The sequence below is a fragment of the Phasianus colchicus genome, chromosome 4 (assembly GCF_987193195.1).
Source record: "Phasianus colchicus chromosome 4, bPhaCol1.hap1.1, whole genome shotgun sequence".
Classification (NCBI taxonomy): Eukaryota; Metazoa; Chordata; class Aves; order Galliformes; family Phasianidae; genus Phasianus; species Phasianus colchicus.
The window spans coordinates 11679001-11692432 of NC_143439.1; the positions used below are offsets into that span (position 1 = coordinate 11679001).

Consider the following 13432-nt stretch of genomic DNA (forward strand, 5'->3'; position numbering starts at 1 on the left):
TTCAACCCAGACCATTCTATGATTCTGTGACTGCTGAATAGGAATATCAGGATTTTTTTTCTTGTCCAAGGGAAATTAAAAACAAACAAAAAGCAAAAAAAAAAAAAAAGAAAAAAAAAGAAAAAAAAGCCATCAGTTTAACAAAAAGCAGAGTGAGGAACAGGGTGGCAGTGTCTTGAGAAAGGAACTTCTGCTACAGTGAGTGAATACACGTCCTCTGTCCTGTGAACATTTTTAGTCTGTCTCTTGTCTCAGCCCAGTGCCATCCCCTGGTGTGGAAGTAATGATGAGAGTTGAAATTTGTCCAGACAATGACTGAAGGTATAACTGTGAGGACAGACGAGGTGGGAGGTGAGAACTGTGCGTATGGAAACCAAAGGAAAACCTCTGCACAGCATCCTGTAGAGCAGCAGGGCTGCCTTGGCACAACTCCAGTTAAAACTTATCCGGCTCTCATTGGTACCACATTCAAGTAGCTGGTAGCAGTCCTGCATACAGAGAGTGAAGTGAGGTAAGACAGCTTAGTCTAGCTGGAGGAGAGTCCTTTCCCTTTTTCTATTTATATTGACCTGCAGCGGAGTAATTGTCCATCAGTATGGAGTTTGATTGAGTTGGCATTTTGAACCCCTTTTGTATGCTTTTTGCTTCAAGAAATATTAAAGTCTAGATAAAATTGGAATAGCTGACTAGTAATGAGATCATTATGTATAAATTTGGAATTGCTCACAGGGGGTATAATGATTCCTCAGCCGAGGTATGCAGCACATAACTATTAACTACGAAGCACAGCCTGCCTTAGAGATATGTTTCCAGTGCTAACACACATAACCCCGTTCAGCATAAAGTTCAAGTCACAGAATATGAATGACTGGGAGTATGTTATTTACAGCTCGTTTTGGGGGGTGAAATGAGCTGGGGCTGGTTATTTACTTTTCACATGGAATTTTAAAGAATTCTGATTGACTGAAAAGACAAAGAAGCAAGAGAGGGAGATGGGAAAGGACGAAAACCACATCAATTCACAGTGTGAAGTCAGCTTCCTTTCAGCAGCCATCCCCTTTGCGCAGCACTGGGCATGCTGTAGGGAATTAACAGTTAATAACTATGCTGCCTGAGATGGATCTGTGGTGAAATGTGCTGTGAAGCCTGAGCCCCTCCTGCCTCTAAGCAGCAGAAACGCTTGGTGCTTGCTTGTTTGGTGCTTGGTGCTCAGTGCTCATGCTTGACCTGGGGCTGGGGCAGAAGCTCCCCATACACCAACCACAGGGTGTGCATGTGGAGCTGGGGAACATCCATGGCTGGGAAGGACCTGATTGTCTGATCTGCTGCAGTTTTCTGAAGGCATTTGGTCTCTAATTTACGAACAGGGAGTGGGAGGTAAAGAGGGTGCGAAACACCAAGCCTGTGTGCATCCCTCTCCTTGAGTTCTCACCTGTGAGAGAAAAACAACAGAACTGCCTTGGAGAGCGTGAGGGCAAATATATTACAGATTATGAGATGTTGTGGTGCGAGGATGATGGGGGATGAGTAAATACCGATGACAGATTCATTATGTCTTATGTCTACCCGGAGAGGCGAGGACCAATAAAAATAATGGGCAACTTTGGACTTGTCAGTGTGGCTGATACGCTGTGTCTCCACTGAAATCAGTGAAGCTACAGCTACTATACAAGTAACAGATAGTCCTGATGCTCTTCATAATAACAAGAGGGATCAAATCCCATCAAAAAAACATATGTCAACTGCATGCAGAAAAGCTGCAGAAGAGGCATTTTCTGTTGAGATGCTTGCTTTTGTGACGTTATATAAGACCCTATGCTGTCTGGTTATTATTTCACTGTGCCAGAAGACAAATCTGGAGTTTGCTCTCCTGTTTGCTCTCTGATGCACCCACTCTGTGGGGCTCTTGTATGTTTCCTGATGTCTGTGAGGTTTTTTTTTCCTGAGTTGATATAACAAACCCGCTCTGCATGTGCTAGAACAAAAGTAGTCTTGGGAAAAATTGATAAAGTATGCTTTAAGTTGCTTGGCTTATGCAAGCCTTGTCATACCAGTAAAATAGACGGCTGCCTAGAATAACAAACTAGCAGAGGTACATGGATGACTAAAGGCTGGGAAGGAGAAGACATCTGTCTGATTGTCTTGAGCTGCCAAACTCCTACACCCAGCCCTAGGGAATGAAATCCTGCTGTCACTGTCAATATAAAACTCTTTAGGCTGGCATTTAATATGCCTTAACCTGGAAAGCTATATTTAAGCTAATAATCCAAATTTTTGTGTGTGTGTGAACTAAGTGGATTTTAGGATCACTTGCGGCTGCCTGCCATTATGGATGCAGAATGAATTTCTGTCAGCAAACTCAAAGGGTTCATAGGACTCTGCTCCTTGAAGGGCGCTGCTGAGAGTCCGCAGAAAAAATAAAATATTTGATAAAACCAGAAGAATTGTAGTGGCCTGTTTCAGGTGCTGTGTCCCACTACAGTGGTGACACAGGTACAGCCACCCTGAGCTGCATGAAGGGAGGCACTGAAAAACATTAAGGGGTGCTTTGTAACTTCAGAGAAATCAGAAAGGGCATGGCTTTTCCTTAACAGAATCTTTTCCTTTAAGGGTTTTCTTCTCTTTTAATTTCTTTTTTACTCTTTTTTATGCTAGCTCAGATCATCTCAATGGACCTGCTTCAAAGCCTGAAAAATGAACTTGACCCCTTCTAGCAAAAGCTGGACCAAACCAATAAGAAAGCTGCTTCTTTGCTTTGGTCCACAAACCAAAAGCTGGATTAGAATTTAAATGCTCATCAGTGGGTTAATGGGTCATTAGACCATTCTGCTTTTCCCCTCTGTTTATTTCAGAAAGCTTTGCGGGGTTAATTAGTCTACTCCAAGGGTTTGGAGATGACATGTGCAGCATTCCCCTGGCAGTGTGGCACCTGAGGCACTGCAGCACATCCTGTACCTTCTCTGTCAGGCTGCTCTTCGCTCCACTTTCTCTTTTTCCTCAGCTGTCACCCTGCTGGCTCATGTTGGAGCAGGGAGAGCTGCCCAGGCTGAAGACATGGCACACCCTGTCATGCTTATTCACTGGCTGCTCAAGTCTTGGCTTTACAATGCATTCTGCACCTCACATCAGTTTTTTCTTCCTTTTGTCTTGTGACTTTATGCAAACTTCATAAGAGATGAAAATTAGGGTTACTTATTTTTTGTTAATCATTAATAGCCTTTCCATTTTGCTCTCCTTTCTCTTTGGGAGAGGCTTGCATTGCCATAGAACTGCTGCAATAGCGCCTTTGTTTTTGTTTGCATGTTTATCTGCCTGACATTGTCCCAAAATTAATTGTAAGGGAGGTAAATGGTGCGAATGAAGTTCACTTGGATTAAACTGTGAGGAGATTTCAGAGTCATGTTTTTAGCTTCCCTCGCCTGATGGAGGAACTGAGGTCTTAACATCCAAACGACTGTGGTTCAAGTAAATTAAAAGCCGCCATCTGACCTATGCTCATTATAGAGTTAAAATGTGGCCTATCATCACCACAGCACTTTCTGGTCTTCTATGCAGCCAAAGTGTTTTAATGTGTCTATTTGGCTATATAATTTATTATCCCCAGGGCTGCTCAAAAACAATCCATTTGGCTGAGACAGGGTCATGAGACCTAAAACAGTTTTGTACTATTGCTCTCCTGGTTGGTCAATAGCTTCTGAACTGCTGACCATCTAGCAATTGGCAAAGAAAGGTCTCCTGACCCTGTGAACTAAAAATAGATAAAGCTCTCTAGAAGGTAAGTCTGAAGTTTGAAGGGCATTTAGAGGAAAAGTGCTTTTTAAGTTGAAATATTTAGACTTATTCCACACTTTCAACCTCCCATGGCTTGTTTTTTTTTTTTCTCTCTGCATGCTTTGTGGGATTGCCAGACAGATTACAAGAAAAAGTAGTTTTAAAAAACAACAACAAAAACCAAACTAAGTTAAATCACCAGGGAAAAAAGAGTAAATATGAATACTTGCAGATACTTCCAGGGAAGTCAGGAAACGTTTGTAAGGCTGTCCTGACTAAAATGAGATTTTAGAGGTGGTGTGACTGATGGTAGCTATATAGGCATAGTTGAGGAGAAAAGCCGTTTGTATTTATCCATGGAGGGTTCATTCATTAGGGGCTCTTTCCACTGGTGTGGCAATTGTACATGATAGAGAGAGCAAAAAACGCCCGACACACACACAATATAAAAGTATATATTTTTAAGCAGCAGATGAAAATACCTGCAGTCTGGACTTTAGATTTCCCAGAGAAAGGCCGTGTCCTTCATCACAGTGGGGATACCAGATGCCAGTGGTAATCCCTGCTATCAGCATTTCTCTCCTCTTTCTACTATTGCTTGCTTTGGTGTTTCTTTTTTTTTTTTTTTTTCTTCTTTTCTGGGAGTGAGGAAAAGTTCTTTCCTAGATGTTCTTACATGATTAATGTTCAGGTACAGCTAGGACTATCACAGCTGCCATTTCCCCCCTTTTTCCCTCAATTTTGTTTCTTTGGGAAGAAAGAGACGGGGCTGATATGGGAGCAGTTTTGTCTTGCAGAATAAAGCTGGCTAATAAAGCATGGCCTCACCTTTCAGTTAAGTACTTGTTTAGGTGGAATAGTGTTCAAACTGTCAGGAGACTTTTTGGCAGAAAACTCAGTGAAACTGCTAATGGTGGGCCAAAATGCATGTTTTTTCTCCGGCAAGCATGGCTGACCAGTTGCAAAAACAGTGCTCTGAATATCTATCTGTTCACAGCGTGGAGTAAACATGAGACTCTTTTAGATGAGCAGAAGCTCTCTTCTCCCCCATTTCAATATCACAGAATCACAGACTGGCCAGGGTTGGAAGGGACCTCAAGGATCGTGAATCTCCAACCCCCTGCCACATGCAGGGCCACCAACCTCCACATTTAATACCAGACCAGGCTGCCCAGGGCCCCATCCAATCTGGCCTTGAACACCTCTGGGCACGGGGCATCCACAACCTCTCTGGGCAGCCTGTTCCAGCACCTCACCCCTCTCATAGTAAAGAAAAATACAGAACCAAACCCCTGCGCAACTGGAATCTGTAGCTATTCTGCCAGTTGCTGCAGGATGAATGCTGCAGGTGTGGGGTTTGAGCTCTGGCTTGGTGCAGGGAATTCTCTGAATTCATTTTTGTTTTTATTTTATTTCTGGTCTTTGAAATACCTTGTGCTTGAGACAAGCTGGGTAGCAGCACTCCCATGCTAGCTGTAGGGTTGAGATGATCTGTGGCAGCTGATTTGCATGCTTAATACAATTCCATTCTCCCTTGTCTTTCCAACACATTGTCTGCTGCGTATTAAGATCTGAAAGTCCTGGATTTCTGCAAAAGCATCCTTGCAGAGTCTCAGGATGTGCTTTGGCACATGCAAAATCAAGCAGTCACTGAACCCCTGACAATCTCTGCTCTACAGAGGTATCCTTCTATTTATCTGCTCCTCCATGTGGCAGGAAATGAAGCTATTGCTTTCTAAACATAAATGAGCATTTGTAACAATGCCCCACTGAAGATGTTGTATAAGTGGCACTCACTGGGATGTTGACAGGGTGCCAGGGAGCCTCCAGACAAAGACTGAGCTGGTATTAACCTGAACAGGTCTCTTCCTGGAGTGGCTTAGTCACCCGTTCTCTCTTTGGATCTCAGATTTCCAAACACACATGGCAACTCTTCATTAATTATTCCCCTCTTACAAAGTAACTATGTATGTGTATATCTATCTATGTATCTATCTACATATGGATAAGAGGACCACACCTGTGGTCTGCTGCTCCTTAATTGCCTAAGCCCAGCTTCACCTGGGACTACTCTGCCCAGGCCCCATTTCAGCCCAGCTGGTGCCTAGAACAGCAATGTAGTACAGTGCTGTAGAGGAGGGGAGTAACTCTTGCAGAGCCTGGTAGGTAGGAGCAACTGGTGTGCATAGCTGACCTGGGCAGTGAGGGACACCCCTTGTCCTTGGGGCTCCTTTAGGTGAAACCTGGAGTTGAGGATGGTGGATTTTCAGGATTCTTTGATAGAAATAGGAAGTGGTGTGGAAAGGGAGAAGTACGGGTGGTACTGGTGTGCCTGGGTAAGTGATGTGGTCAGGGTGTAAGCATCACAAGGGAGTGGCTGAGTTGCTTGCCTAGGTTGGTTTTTTTTTTCTTTAAAAGCCTGAGGAGTGAGCAGGTGCCCACAGCTGCAGCTTCAGAGGTTGGTGATATCAAAAAGTACTCTGTCCTGGACAGAAATAATCCAGCAAGTCCTTTGTTGACTCTGAAGTTGAAGGGATGCTCCTGTGTCTGGAGCTGCCCAGGGTACCACAGTGACCATTTCCCCAAGCATAGGCTCTCTCCAGCAGTGAGCAGCAGGCCTGGAACATCCAGTGTCTTCAGTCTCCCCCCAAGAGGCATTTGCTCACTGATGATTATGAGTAATGGGTTGAGGAGTATGTGTGTGGTGTCATGGCTCAGTGGGCCTTGTCATTTTACCTGGCAATACACAGAGAAATGCTTTTGAATTGAGTGGTGTCTTGGATTGGCCAAAGCTATGCTACCTTAACAACTCTGCCTGACAGAGATCCAAGGCTGAGGTATGCAGAGGATGTTTCCAGGTATTTTTGTTGAAAGGGATTTCAAACAGTTAGCTTTGGCTAATATATTCCTAGCCAAAGCCTTCCATTCTTGTGTAGGCAAACCCACTGTGGGAGTTAGGACTTTTGTCTGATGAAAGACACCGAGATTTGGCTCTGTATTGCAGGCTCAGTTGTAGTGCAGACACTCACACTCTGCTTTTCTCAGAAACAGGGCAGAAAAGGCCATGTCTCTGCGAGGGACTGAGTATGACTGGCTTATAATTATAAACATCTGAATACTAAACCCGAGCGGCATGCCTTGCACCCTGAATTTCAAATGCCAGCTTAGCTATTCATTTGACCATCTTTAACTGAAAAACATTTTGAATGTTATTAATGCTGATTTTTACTTTTTATTTTATTTTTTTTTCCAAGCAAGATCACTATATTGGCTTTGTGTCTTGGTTTCCTGCTTGTTTCAAAGATTGAGTTTCAGTCACTGCAGCTTACTTGGGGTACAGTAATCACAGCAAGTATTGCTGAAGACATGCATTTACAGATGAGATTTCTAAGACACAGAAAGACAGTCTTATTTCATAACACAGGGCAATCAGTATGAAATGTCTCCTGGTGAACCAATAGAAGACCATGCAGTCCCTCCCCACTTCAGTAAGCAAGAAGACTCTGAGCTTGAGGCATTTTAGTGAGGAGAGTATCTGCTGATACTTTTATGTACTAGTAATGCAGCAGAATACTAAACAAAGACATGTTATATCCATGGCTTCAAAACTACCCATGTTGTAGCTCCACTTAGAGCAACTAGTAGAAAACATAGTAAATAACTTACTGGTGTTCTGTGTTTGCTGCACTGTATGCATCAGTACTTATCCCAGCTGCAGTATGTGTGGCAGCAGTGGGCAGCACTGGTCTGTGTGAATTTCAGGTCCAAAGGTACTCCGTGATTGCCTGGTTTTTGCTATCTAGATATATGGCTATCATTCAAATAAGTTGTGCTGTGAATGCCTGCTATCAATGTCCTGGTTATTATTATTAGCAGAAGTTAAAACTAGAAAATCTTCCATGTCAAATACAAACTATTCAATGATTAATGTTTGTGAAGTTGTCTGTATATCCTGGCTAATGTTCAAAAGTTTAATATGTTAAACCAAAGCTAAATGGAGGCAGAGCGTGTACCTGTGGATTGCTATAGCGATCTATGAGTTTACTGTTAGTCACTGCAATCAAAAGGATGATTTGTTATTCCCAGTCTCATGTTTTCTATTAAAAAACAAACAAACCAAAACCCACCTACAAACAAAGCCCACAAACCAACAGCAGTAAGATAACAACCAAGAAACTGAGGAAGGAGGAAACCGAGATTTGCCTCACTCCCACCTTTCTCCCACTGTAGAGTCAGAGCTTTACTTGAAGAATGAAGGCATGCAGCTTTATATACAGAGGAAATCAAATGTATTCATCCATTGAAATGGCTTAATTGACCAAATACCAGTCTTTCCTGCCTGGAGTAAAAAGAACATCTCTGCATAGAGGAACTTAAATAATAAATAACTAAATCAGTCAAACTGAGTGGCATAAATGAATCAATGAGGTACTTGAATAAGGATGGGTTATCTCATGTCATTATCAGATTTTCTTTAAGGTGCATGTCTGCTTGAACTATAGGTACATATGTTACATGGAAACCATTGATGGCAGACTGTGTTTGGCCTTCCTAGATGTGCTGTGCTAAATGTCATGCCTTTTGGATGGGAAGGAGTCTATTAAGTGAAAGGAAATGTTATAATGTGCAATAATTGGCATACCTACAGTCTGCATTAAGTACAGCTGACAGCAGTTAATGTGAACAACACACACTACAGCATTCCAGTTTTACAGCAGTGGGAGGATGCCTGTTTGCACAGCTCTTCACTCAAAGCAGTGAGGACTTGACTCCTCAGTGCTAATGGTGCAGCTAGTATGTTTTTCTGCAATGAAAGGTCATTTTCCCTCAAAGGAGAAAAACATTAGAAGTGTTTTTTTTTTTTTCTTAAAGAAAGTGAGCAGGATGGACATAACCTTTAAGGATGACATTATGCCTTGGACCACATACCTGTGGTGGGAAGCAGTAGCTATGGGGGATTGTGCTAGGCGCCTTTCTTCTCCAGAGCTGATGGGTGAGAAATGCGAGAGGATGCTGGAGTAAAGAGGAAAGACTGCTTTCCTTACTGGCTGCAGAAAGTACTGTGAGACAGCCATAAACTACTGTCCTGTACTACAAAGCTGATGTCAAAGAGAAACTGTGTTTGAGGGCACATCTGAGGGCAAGGTTACTCCTTCATGTGGAATAAACACATCACACCCGCGTAGCTTAGATGCTGGAAGCAGGCTAACTGCAGCAATATGGAGCTCTGAGCAGGCTAATTGACTTGCAGACCTCTGTGCTGCTGTAACTAGGGAGCTTTCGTTGGAATAATTTTTGGCAAGATAACTAAGTGCATCTGTTGGTTCAACCTACTAGCAGGGTTTCCAAGTCCTGGTATTAGGTTGTGGCTGGAACAGTTGTAGTTCCGATGTCAGTTAAAGAGAGGTAACTGCCTAAAAATCAGAATAATTGTTGATTATGGAAAGAAATAGAAAGAAAGAAAGTTATGAACCACTGTTCTGTTTCCTTTTTTTCCCCAAAGTATTAAGTGACATTTCATTGGAAGGGCATAGCCAAGTCCTCAAAAATATTCTCTCAGCCTAAGAGAACGGTGGAAGCTATTCACACTGCTGCACATATTCTTTGGTATTTAACATGTTATAGTGGAAATACTAAGTCAGGGCTTGAAGCAGTGATTGAGCACCTGGTGGGAAGGCAGGGCCAACCCAGGCGAGCTCAGCTGCATGCAATGTTCCTGAGTGAGCAGAAGGGGTGGAGCCAGGATCCACCCCTTTCTAGACCTCATTTAAGGTAGTGGAGGTGAGGGGGGTCTGACTGGAGATCCTTTCTTACCGGAGGCCTTCTAAGGGTAAGCAACCTTTTTTTTTTGTTGTTGTTTTTCTTCCCACCCCTTTGTTTCTGTGTTCATGACTGCTGCTTTTGGACTTGTCCTCAATTACTGCAGCCAAAGACTTTGCTATCCTGCTATCATTACTGTACTTTCCATCTCATTATAATGTTGTACATGTCTATCTCATTGTATGGACTTGTAAGTGAAAATGAATCCCACTGAAAATGAAGTGTATAGCCTTTCAACCTGAATGAGGAGACAGAGCTTGTACAAGCATGTAAATTTGAGGATGTGGACGTTGGTTTGTGTAGGCCAGTATAACACTGTGTTCAGTAGCATTCACCAGCTGAGGGGCACCCCCTGGCTTTTTGCAATTGGGGTAGGGAACTATTGGTGCACAAACTTGGGATGTGTGACTTTTGATGTGTTAAAGTCTTTGAAATATCTGATCCTGAGTTTTGTCACTCATCTCTGGTTCTGAAATATCAGCCCTCTTCTTTCTTTTGTTCCTGTTAATTAAAGCTCCTTTTGTGTTCGCCGTATGTTCTGTAACAGAACAGTTTTCTGCTTTAAGTTCTTTTAAATGGTTCTTATGCTTTGTTTTCATGTTTAATGTCCTGAAAACCATAAAAACATTACCATCAAAAACTTGCACAAATTCTGGGAAAGGTGCTAAATCAGAAGCAAAAGACTTGTGGTACAGTATATCAAATGCCATGTGGGAGATCTTCCACAGTGCAGGGTCCTGCTGCTCCTCGGTGGGAGCAGAGCTTGCTTGCAGTAACAAAATATGCACAGTGCAACATATTTTTAAAAGTAACAGTCCATCAGTAAATGAATAATTAAAATGCCTTGCATCGGTTTCCAATTGAGATGAGTTTGTTGCATTATGTAACATACTGTAATATACCTCCGTGGGGCAGTAGATAATGGTAGTGATGAGGATGTTATTAGATGTGGGGAGAGAAGTAAGTTTCTAGTCGTGCTAGGACTTGGCTTCTCAGTGAGATGCAAGCTGTAATTGTGCAGCTGTAACATTATGTATGTCTGGAAAATCTGTGCTAGAAAAAGTAGCAATTAGGGCCAAGAAAACGTTTCTTTTGGTGGATGGTCAACTAGGCCTGAAGTATATTTCTTGAGGCCAAAGAGTGGGAAATAAGTGTGCTAGGACAAGAGTTTGTGGCCTGTTAATCAGAGGCAGTCATCAGCATGTTCCCTTACCCCAGATGGAGAGGCACAGGGTGAGGAGAGGCTGCTGCAGCACTGCAATTGGTTTGCAAAAAAGAAGGCAGCAGTGCAGTCTTTGTGTGCTTGTGATATCTGTGTTATTTACACTGAAAGGCAGCTGCGTTTGCTCCCATGTTTATCTGATTACCTTTAATTCCCAGGTGGGTGGTGTGGTGTGCAGACCCTGGTGGCTGGTGGACAGCTTCTGGCTGCTTCTTAGCCTGTATGTGCTGTCGGTCTTCAAATTTTGCTCCAAACATCTCTTGCAGAACTGACGGAGTGCATTAAGCTCCTTCCAGGGTGTCAGGGGGGTCTCTGATACAGCTGATCATACTAATCCCGTAGTGACAGAGCAAATGACAGGTGATACTCAGAGGAGCACCTTCCTCATCTCCAGCCACAGTGACCTATGCTGCAATCACATCAGCTCTGCCCTGGCTACCTGCAGGCAGAGGGGGCTCTGGTGAGACAGGGGCAGAGCTGGAGCTGCCCAGCTCCTCCAGCTGCTTGGCAGATCTGTCCTGCTGTCAGGGAAAAACAGCAGTGGGTAACCTCAGGGCTGCAGCAGCAATCTGGGAGCTGCTCAGAGTAACTGGGTTTTATAAGCAATGCTCCCCACCAACACTGCATCTCTGACTTACCAGCTCTTCCGTTTGGCCTTAAGTATTGGTTAAAATAATACGGAAATTTGTTGAATGTTGTTTGTAAGTTACATATCTTTTTTTTTTTAATCTGTTCTTTTTTTCCTGAGGTCACCTTGCTTGGGCAACTTAGTAAGCTGAGCTACTGCTGTGTCAAATGTTGTGCTAAAAGCAGAGCGAGCTGGCTGACAGGCAGCCTCAGAGATGCTGAAGATGAAAAATCAGTGAAGCCAAAAAAGGAATCAGTTGCCGCATTGTCACCTATAGTGCTTCAAGGTCCCAAAGCCCACCTGGAGTCTCTGTGTACCAATTCTCTTGCTATGTGGAGGCTGCTGCAGCCTCTGGTACTGTGGCTTCTCAGCAAGGGCTGGGGACAGCAGGTTGTTCTGCTGTCAAAACCCAGCTCTACAGTTAGTGGCTGGATAAGTACAGTAATGTGGTGCCATGCAACACACATAAATGATGCTTAATGAAATGCAAGCTGATGAAAATTAGCATCAGCAAAAGAATCCTTTCAGGTTTAATTTCTTGTCTATCAGCTTAGACCTTAGTATAGTGAAACTGTACTAGCAGCAGTGATTCAGACACTAAGTAGATCTATTCAAATGCTGGAGCAGCCATCATTGCTCCTGTCCATGCATGTACTCCTTCAATGTGCAGCCCATTGCAGAGCTATAAGGGAGGCACCTTGTTCCTCTTCTGTTCCTGTGTTGCCTCAGTAGCTCTTTCTGCACCTTTAAGTTGTATCCTACTCCAAGTCCACGTCTTACTGAAAATGGCTGCAATATTAGCTTTTGTTCTTAGACCATTGTAAGATAGGATAAAATGCAGTCTTCTCATCTATAGTTTTTGGATTTCTAAATGCAAATTTCCATTTTTTTTCCCTCAGATTTTCAGATAATATTTGAATTGGAAATAAACCAAAATGATCACTAGATAGTTTGAGGGAATGGCCCATCCATTTTTGCTCCCTCTGCTGGCTCAGCAGCTTGATGCATTTCTAACTGTCCTGCATCATTAACTTTGAAGAAGATGAAATGGAAGTGTTCTTTTGGAAGTGGCATTTCCAAAAGAAACTCAAAATCATTAAATAATCAAATAGTGTTCAATTGCTTGTTGAACATAGGCAGGGAGACAAGGAGATAGAGCGCAAATGTTTTTGCTCTTAGTAATAAATAATTTCTACCTGAATGAATGACAGAGGATATTTTTAACTATACAGCTGAAATAATCATGATGGCAAGGGAATAATTTTGGGCAGAGGAGATGAATTTTGCTAAAGCATTAGGGGTGGTACCAGAAATGCCTGAACTTTTACTGTATGTACCTGTGGTAGGTGTTTGGATTGGAGGTAGCAGGCTAGTCTGTTTCTTTTACTGTAGAAAAAAATTAAGTACAACGTGATTTCACTACTCACAACATTGTTATATTGCACTAATGTGAGAAATAAGGACTTCTGAAATTTGTAGCAGAAGAATATTTAACCTTCCTTAAATCTTACGTATCCAAGTCTTCCAGTAGGAACTTGCAGGATGGCAACTTGTGTTGCTAAATATCTACTGGTTTGTGTTACTACCCCACTACCTAGCATTTCCCTAATTACTGCTGTCCAGGCTGTTTGCTTTCTTTTCTTCTGATGTGTTCAAAGCTTTTGCAGTTGCTCATCTGTTGATGGCTAGGATGTCAGTTTCTAATTTCTGGTCTTTAAGTAGTTGAGTTTTCCTTTCTAAAAATTGGCACTTTATTTCCTTCACTGCAGCCTTCTGAGGCTTGGCCTGTGCTCAAGGAAGTCACTGCTGCTAGCAGTTTGTTCTAGTAGCTCTTGAAAAACTGTAGAATCCTTCTAGCACCTGCTTCCTGATTTTACGCACTTTAATCTTCTTTTTCGTATCATTATCCATTCATTGCTTTATGCAAATCATCTTTGGCCTCGGATTTGCTACGTTGCTGTGTTTTTGACTGGTGTGCACACACATGTAAC

General features: G+C 42.7%; 1 long non-coding RNA gene across 8 annotated transcripts in view; it reads left to right on the forward strand.

Annotated features, from left to right (window-relative positions):
- LOC116226166 (uncharacterized) overlaps window positions 1-13432 on the forward strand; it is a 211643-nt gene that overhangs the window by 12465 nt on the left and 185746 nt on the right. For 7 of the 8 annotated variants that reach the window (XR_016465819.1, XR_016465823.1, XR_016465821.1 and 4 more), the window contains exon 1: window positions 9577-9601. The exons of the other annotated variant lie outside the window; for it this stretch is intronic. This is a non-coding gene — a long non-coding RNA (uncharacterized LOC116226166). Of the gene's footprint in view, window positions 1-9576; window positions 9602-13432 lie in introns of those variants that run through there. 8 annotated transcript variants of the gene reach the window in all.